At 42.8% G+C, this 9,282-nt stretch overlaps 1 pseudogene; it reads left to right on the top strand.

Annotated features, from left to right (window-relative positions):
- Positions 1-1,323: 1,323 nt before the first annotated feature.
- On the top strand, positions 1,324-1,618 carry LOC125344243 (annotated as a pseudogene).
- The last annotated feature ends 7,664 nt before the right edge of the window (positions 1,619-9,282 follow it).

Below are 9,282 nucleotides of genomic sequence, written 5' to 3'. Positions count from 1 at the left end.
ATGGACGGACACATCCAATTGTTTGAAGGACTGAACAGAACAAAAAGGCAGATTAAGATGGAATACGACTACCTGCAAAGTGGGTCATCACTGTTTGCCTGAGTTCATACTCAGACTGAAATACCAGTACTTCCTGGGTCTCCCCTTGCTGATCGTTGGACTACACCATTTCCTTTCTTGGGTTTCTAGCTTGATGACTGAAGATCTTGGGATTTATTAGTTTCCACAATCATAACAAATCAATCCTTATGACAAATCAATCAACATATTAATATATCCTTTATTTACTCACCCACCACTCCATCCATCCATTCATCCATTCATCAATCCACCCATCCAATTCTATCCATCCACTTACATACCCATCCATCCAACTTACTGGTTTTTGTTTCTCTAGAAAACCTTGACTAATGTACATACATTTTCTCTGGGTGCATTCTATAATTTTATCTTCAATATTTTACCAAAATTATAGACTCAAAATGAAGATCATTGGTTTGAAAATTCTACCTGAAACTGGACACTGATGATTCATGCTTATAATCATATTAGGAGGCCAGCCCAGGCAGAAAAGTTCCTGAGACCCTATACTAAAAATAATCAGCTGGCTGGGAATATGGCCTAGTGGTAGAGTGCTTGCCTCATATACATGAAGCCCTCAGAACCACATATATAGAAAATGGCCAGAAGTGGTGCTGTGGCTCAAGTGGCAGAGTGCTAGCCTTGAGCAAAAAGAAGCCAGGGACAGTGCTCAGGCTCTGAGTTCAAGGCCCAGGACTGGCAACCGTGTTTACTGGTATTGGAAGTAGGAAATTCAAAGGGAATACCAAATTTGAGAGACACAGGGTAAAAAAAGAGAAACAACTACAAAAGCAATACTTGCAAAACTGTTTGGTGTAAGTGAACTGAACACCTGGGGGGGAGGAATGGAAAGGGGGGGAGGGAGGGGGGTACCAGGGAGAAGGTAACAAACAGTACAAGAAATGTATCCAACGCCTAACGTATGAAACTGTAACCTCCCTGTACATCTGTTTGATAATAAAAATTTGAAAAAAAAATAATAATATTAATAATCAGCCCGTTGGGAATGTGTGGCTCATGCCTTTAATTCTAGAAATTCAGGAAGCTAAGATTTGAAGGGTGTGGTTTGAAACCAGACTCAGTAGAAAAGTCCATGAGACTCTATCTCTAGGTAACCAGCAAAAATGCTGGACCAGAAGTGTGGATCAAGTAGCAGAGCACTAGCAAGGAAGAAAATAGTCAAGCCCTGAGGGTCCTAGCGGCTGGGAAGCTTCTCGAGGGCTCCGGCCCCCAGCGAAAACGATGCCTAAGAGGCAGGTCAGCTTGGCCAAGGGGGCGGCAGTGAAGGACGAGCCCAAGGGGAGGTGGGCCTGCTTGTCGGGGAAGCCCGCTCTGGCTAAGGTGGAACCCAAGCCCCAAAAGCCCCGCGGGAAAGGATGAAGCTTTGGACAAGAAAGTGCAAACAAAAGGAAAACAAGGAGCAAAGGACACACAGGCCCAGGTGACCAGCCAGGACATGAAAGAAGATTTGCCGGGAGAAAATGGAGAAACTAAGAACAAGGAGCATGCAGAAGAGAAGGAAGCCACGTCTGACTAACCATACAGCATGTCTTACTGCTGCCTCCTGTCTTGTACAAACCAGAGGAATATGTTTATCAACTATTTTGTAAATGCAAGTTTTTTAGTAGCTCTAGAAACATTTTTAAGAAAGAGGGAGGGCTGGGGATATAGCCTAGTGGCAAGAGTGCCTGCCTCGGATACACGAGGCCCTAGGTTCGATTCCCCAGCACCACATATACAGAAAACGGCCAGAAGCGGTGCTGTGGCTCAAGTGGCAGAGTGCTAGCCTTGAGCGGGAAGAAGCCAGGGACAGTGCTCAGGCCCTGAGTCCAAGGCCCAGGACTGGCCAAAAAAAAAAAAAAAAAAAAAAAAAGAAAGAGGGAATCCCATCTCATCCCATTTTTAAGTGTAATTTTTTTAAGAAGTGAAATCATTTGCTGGTTGTTTAGTTTTTGGTACAACCAGAAATCAGTGAGCTCAATTATGGGAGGCCTCGGCTGTCTTCCATGCCAGCTTAACATAACAGTCCATAGGTGAGGGGTTAGTTTTCTATACTGCAATACAAAGCATTAGTAAATGGCAATTTTGGAGTCTCAGTTGTGCATTTCATGTCTTGAATATTTGAAATTCTAGTCCCGTGTTGTTTCAAGTAGAACTGTTTTCCTGAAGAAAACCACTCCTTGATCCTTCCTGTCAGAGCTCTGTGCTCTGTCACACCTCTGCTCCTGGTAGTCCAGTTTTCCTAATTGTTACTGTGCTGTGAACATTGGAAAACGTGTGTCGTGCGCACACTGTGTCCTTGTGACGTGACGTGGTGGAAGTTATGTCACAGGACCAACATTTGAAATATGAGTACTTGGTTTCCTCTTCAGGAAAATTCTCTTCCAGGTTTAAAGCTGGAATGTCACTGGAATACTTTTCAAAACAGTTCATGGCTTTCAACAATTGGTACGTGTGCTGAGAATTGTGTGCCCATCGAAATGTCTGTGTACTGATCCTTAACAGAACCAATAAAATTGCAATTATGAAAAAAAGAGTACAAGGCCCTGAGTTCAAGTACACACACACACACACACACACACACACACACATTAACCATCCAGCAAAAAGTAGGGCTGAAGGTGTGGCTCAAGCAATAGGGTACTAGACTAGTCAACAGAAGGCCTTGATTTCAAACCCAAGTAATACCAAAAAGAAAGAAAGAAAGAAATCTGCCCCAAATCTCTTGACAAGTAGTGCAAAATCATTTTATATGGAGAGTCTCAAAGAAATTGCTACCTTAGAATCCTAGCAGCTTAATCACTTGTTCTTCTTATGATTCAGGCATTCAGACTGATAAGACTAGGGTACTGCATTACTTCAAGAAACAGGAGAAACAGGTTTTGGTCCTATCCTCTGAAGAGCTTAACAAATATACTATGTGTTTAAAAGCTGCCTGATTAAAATGGTGTGTGAAACAAACACTACATGATAGACTTAAGAACTGTTGCATAATCAAAAATTCTCGATCTTTACAGTAAATTTTACTTTTCACTTTGCAATAACACATAGTACACAATGCCCAGTATCAGCATCGATGAGAAGTCAGGTAACATAGTCACTATATACATATTAATTAGGTTTCCATGGTTGAGTCATTTTTCCTCCTTTCATTCACTTTCAAGGACTTATAGAGGAATTCAATACATCTACTTTTAAAACGGCAGTGTTTTATATCCATCAGATTGATTCAGGCTGACATCTCTTGGGAGAAAAGAGAGTACTTATCCCCAGTGATCCCCTCCTCTTGAAATGATTTTCACCTTGACATCCAATGTAATGTATTTTAATATTTTGTGTGGTTGGTTATTTTTTTTAATGGTTGTACTGCAGTTTGACCTCAGGGTTATGTGCTTGCTAAGCAGATACTCTCCCACTTGAGCCATGCCTTAAGTTCATTTTGCTCTGGTTATTTTTGAGATGTAACTCTTGCTTTTGTGAATGCTGTGGTATTTGTATGTTGTAGGGTGTGTGTGTGTGTGTGTGTGTGTGTGTGTGTGTGTGTGTGTGTATGTATACACGTGCCAGTCATGGGGCTTGAACTCAAGTCATAGGCATTGTCCTTGAGCTCCATTGCTCAAGGCTAGTGCTTTAACACTTGAGCCACTGCTCTACTTCTGGCTTTTTGGTGGTTAATTGGAGATAATAATCTCACAGACTTTCCTGCCAGGAAATTGAACTCAGCCTCAGATCTCAGCCTACTGAGTAGATAAGATTACAGACACAAGCCACTAACCTGGTTGTCTTTGCTTTTTGCCTATGTCTATGGTCCTCGTAACTATGCATCCTGCCATAATTGTAAAGGACTTTCCATCTCAATTGCAGCAGAAATCAGGTAGGCCTAGCATGGACAGGCATGTACTATAGGCATCTTCCATAAAGGATGGGCAAGAGCCCTTGAACTTCACCAATGATTTCTTCTTGAAAGGGTGGCCATTTCTACTTCTTCATCTACCAATTGTTTCCAACTCCTCAGGGTCATGGTTCAGACTCGGTGAAGCTGAATTGCTATTTGATGACTGTATTGGTGACAAACAAATCAGGTAGTCCTTTGTTAGTTCTTATATGTTTGGGAGTCATTAGTATACAAATCTGTTTACATAATGGGGTTGAATTAGGTCACTTGAGGTTTTACAGATCATAAAGTATGTGGTGCAAGAATAAGTCATATTGATGAAGTGAACAGAGGCAAGGTACAGTCTAGGCAGTGACTGAAAGGATCTTCTAAATACCCATCTGAGCCCTATCATCTCTTCTTCCAACCTACAAAAATATCATTCCTCTGTGCTTTGAGGAGTTTCTTTTTCCCAGGACCTCTAATTACTTTGCTAGGAAATGTCTTGGGCTTTCATGAACAAATATCAGAGCAGGAATAGTTAGCAACCAGTAGACCATGAGATAGGTAGATAAATTGGCCATTGATTCTGTGGTGGGAAAAAATGCCACCAGAGGTGATTAAGGACAGCTACTCGTTACAAGTTTGTCCTACTTCTCAATCTGCTGTTAAGTCTAGCCTGTATGCCATTACCACCTCCAATAACTGTGAAAATGTGCTTCCTTATTTTCCTTCCATCCATTTCCTCATTGCTCCTTAGCTCTCGCTTTCCATAGGCAAGTCAGATTATGGCTAACTCTGACTTTACGTCAGGATTGGACTACTTTTGGAATATTTTTATCACCTAGCCACTCTAGTGTGTGTTATGACTGCATTCAAGGCTTTTGGTGAGTAGACTCTCAAAATAGCCTTAATCGGGAGGAGGAAGGTATCAGTTTGTGCAAGTGTATCATGATTGCTCTAGGAAGGGTCAAATTTAATTGATAGCATATTGATACTGTAATATAAGAATACTTAACTGAAGGAGCTCAAAATGTGGGTGATGCTGTGTCTGGGGTTTTTGGCCTCCCACGCTCTCCTGTCCTGAGGGAGAGAAGGAAAACACGCCCCACCCGGATGAGCCAAGAAGAAGAAAAGAGGACCGACAGACTGCCACCCCAGACCCCCTCTTGACAGAGGACACACAGACAGCCTGGGAGCTAAGACTCGTTTAATGGAGGCAATGAGCTGTTCTTTTAAAGGGGTCAGAGGGCGGTGGAAGGGAAGGGGTATGTGCACCTACATAGGGGCTGTGATTGGACGCCTGAGCTGTCCGTCAAGGGTGGAGCTCCGAGGGACCTCCCTAAGGGGCGGCCTACATCTATGTCATGGCCCACAGGACCGCCTCTGGGTTCACCACCAGCGGCCATCTTGGCTCACAGCAGTTGAGGCTGGGAGTCGGGCTGGTGCAGGGGGAGGGGGGCTACCAGCCACGTGGCCCCAGGGCTGGGAAAAATAGGCAGGCCAGATAGAACCTCCTCTTAAAGCTGCAGGCCGGTGCCCCACAATGCTGGAAAGAAACTTGAGATATTTTTTTCTCTGACATTGGCTGCCTCTTTTGTAACCATATGAGAGATGGAAGCAGAAATGAAACAAGTGATTTTTAAGAAATAATGTGAAGTTTGGATTCGAACTTTGTGTAGAAAATGGGCCCAAAGAGACGAAATGATATGCCTTCTCTTCCTTCTCCTACCTGTCCGCTTCTGTTCCTCCTTTAAAACGCTCATGTATCTCCACAAGCCTGACACTACTGGGCAGTGCTCTGTACCCTTCTGGGGTTGCCCACCCATGGCATTAGTCACATCCTGGGACAGATGGTTCTTTGCTGTGGAAGTTTGCTGGTACATTGCAAGATGCACCCTCTTGGTAATCCAAGATAGCTCCTGACATCATCAAATGTGCCTTGGGAAACTGGGGACCACTAAAGCCTCAAGAAGTCGAGGAACCCCAAAGGACTCAACTTCACTACTCAAAGTGAAAACAACAACAGTACGACTTGGTTACATGCTGGTTATTAGCACCGAATTTGGACCATTGATTTTGTTCCACAACCAAACTAGTAAGTGAAAGAGAAGTGAGGAGGAGGTATTTCTCAGCATATGGGGCATAGTTGAGCAGATTTGTTTGTTTGTTTTTTCCTAAATAGTTCCTTCAGTCAAAGGTACTAAGATTTCTGAATATCTAGGCCCTACAAACACATCTCCGGTTACATAGCAGAGAAGCTTCAGCATTGGTTCTGGTTCCCTGCTGTATTCATACATTTTCTAAAGCTTTCCTTTTATGACAAGTCCATTCCAGTCCATTTGTGACCTGCTAATAGGATGCATTTTTATATTTATGTGCTTCCACGTTATCTGTGGTCTCTTTGGGAATGCTCCCTGATTGCTCTCCAATCATTTCCCACCCCTTTGGAGAAAATTAGGTATTAATTCAGGCTTGTCAAATCTTATATGATATATTCCATTTAGGAGCTAATACCTCATCAACCTTACCTGGCACTAGAAAATTCAATTTCTCAAGATACCAGCTGTTATCCTGGAAACCTTGCATACCTGCATGAAATAACTAGTAGCAAATGTTCTTGCTGAGCTCATCATTTTGCAGCTAATAAAGTTTTATGATTTGTATGTGAAGTATAGCTCAATGAATCTTTAAGCATAAATAAAATGAATAACTTTATGGTATAGTAATGCAAGTGCTTCTTTGCTATCACTACAAATAATAATACATAACAATATAACAGCTATATATAAGTTGTAGGATTTTTATTATATTTTTCTGTGAAGGCTTGATTTTAAAGAGTACAATAAACTGCAGACTGATTTTTCAATAAGATTGGACACACATCATGTTGAATATCAAGCAACGTCAATTTGTTTTTTGTTTAATGGCTGCAAAAATTGAAAAGCCAATCTATAGTGATACATTGTGGCAAATAGAATTAAAATTTCCATAGTTCATTTGGCGAGGCCAATATAATCTCTTGAAGATACCAGAATGTTCTGTGTTAAACATTGGGTATGAAAATATTCAACTCCTCATTTGATCTGGATACAGGAAGACCATGATCACAGCAGGTTAACGACTCCAGAAATTTCTTATTTATTTATTCATTTAATTTTATTGTCAAGGTGATGTACCTAGGGGTTACAGTTACATACATAATGTAACCACTCCAGAAAGTTCAAAGCGATTACCATGAGAGATATTTCAGGATATTTCCAGCAACTGCAATCTGGCATAAAATTTCTATGGTACCTATAAATGACAAGAGTTAAAAATACTACTAAGAAATAGAAAAATGAACTCTAAGTTCACATGGAAGCCTAAAACACCATGAGTAGCTAAAGCAGTCCAGAACAGCAAGAGTAACATTAGAGGAATCACAATACCAAACTTCAAATTATACTACAGAGTCAAAGTAACAAAAACAGCATGGTGATGGCATAAAAATAAACAGAAGACCACAGGAACAGGATTCAAGATCCAGAAATAACACCACACAACTGAAGTCATCTAGTCTTAAATAAAAGAGCTAAAGCATACACTGGAGAAAAGACAGCCTCTTCCCCAAAGAGTGTTGGGAAAATTGGTTATCTACATATAGAACACTGAAATTAGACCCCTCTCTCTTAATCTGTACAAAAAATCCAACTCTGAAAGGATAGACGATCTGGATGCAAGGGGCAGAGAATGTGGCCTAGTGGTAAAGTGCTGCATGCATGAAACCCTGGGTTCAATTCCTCAGCACCACATATACAGAAAATGCCAGAAGTGGTGCTGTGGCTCAAGTGGTAGAGTTCTCACATTGACCAAATAGAAGCCAGGGACAGTACTCAGGCCCTGAGTTCAAGCCCCAAGACTGGCAAAGAAAAAAAAAAGAAGTTAAAAAAAATAAGATAACAGAATGGGAAAAAAATCTTGGACAACTATTCAATGAATAAGGGATTTGTACCCAGAATATAGAAAGAGCTTTAAAAATTTAAATGGAAAAAGAATGATCCATCTGATGAATAGGTAAATGAATTGGACAGATCTCAGAAATACAAATGGCTAACACATTCATGAAGAGAAATATTCAACATTCTTAACCATAAAGGAGATGCATATCGAAACCATAGTCCGATTGCAATCTCACTCTAGGCAAAAAGGCAAACAACAGGGCTCAGGCCTGTAATCCCAGCTGCTTGGGAGGCTCCAATTTAAAGGATCTATGTTCAAAGTCATCCTAGAAAGAAAAGTCTTTGAGACTCCATTTCAAGAAACATTAAAACAGGACTGGAAGTGTGACTCAAGTGGTAGAACTTGAGCCAACTGTAAAGCCCTCGGGCCGGGGGTGGGGGGGGGGCTGTATGGAGCCTGCTGGAGCAGCTTCGGAGGAGGAGATGGCAAGGATGCCAGTGGTTTGGGCTCTGTGGTGATGATTGTCTTGGCTCTAGACGGTGCCAAAGCTGGCAGAGGGCCTGATGCAGGCCAGGGTGGAGGACCAGGGACCAAGTCCTGCAGGTGTTCAGCCATTGAAATTCTCAGATAGTCATGCTGCTAAGATTCACATAGTCACCATTTCTTTATTTATTTATTTTTTTTTTGGCCAGTCCTGGGCCTTGAACTCAGGGCCTGAGCACTGTCCCTGGCTTCTTTTTGCTCAAGGCTAGCACTCTGCCACTTGAGCCACAGCCACACTTCTGGCCGTTTTCTATATATGTGGTGCTGGGGAATTGAACCCAGGGCTTCATGTATACGAGGCAAGCACTCTTGCCACTAGGCCATATTCCCAGCCCCCAAAGTCACCATTTCTAAGGGTCTTTGATGCTTTGTCTCTCCCAGAAGAAACTCCATCGACAGCCTTCTTCTCCTCCAGAATCTACAGGAACCAATGACAACTCCTCACAGTTCTCAAAGGATGAGGAGGGAAGGCCCATACCTCCCTCAGTCATGGCAGCACCAGGCTGCACTGGGGAGACAGGGGAGGAGCTGTCCACCTGGCAGGCAGAAGAGGTGGGGACCCCGAGACACTGCCTCCCCCCCCACCCCTCCCTGCCAGGTACCTACGGCTTACGACTTGCATTGTTAACCACGGGTATTAAGAAGGGGAAAGGCTGGTATTTCAAAAAGCCAAAGATTGACTGAGTAACTTGAGGGCAGAAGGGAGTCCCCCAAGTCTTGGTGTTCTCAGCCCCTGTCGCCTGATGGCCCCTGTGCCACGTACGAGCCTGCCACCGCCACCACTGATTCTGTGGCTGGCTACACATGGACTAAGGGGTCCCCAGGGAGGGGACCAGTACCTG

This window comes from Perognathus longimembris, chromosome 28 (assembly GCF_023159225.1).
Source record: "Perognathus longimembris pacificus isolate PPM17 chromosome 28, ASM2315922v1, whole genome shotgun sequence".
Taxonomy (NCBI): domain Eukaryota; kingdom Metazoa; phylum Chordata; class Mammalia; order Rodentia; family Heteromyidae; genus Perognathus; species Perognathus longimembris.
Note: the sequence above shows the minus strand (reverse complement) of the source record. Positions and strands in the feature narration are given on the sequence as shown.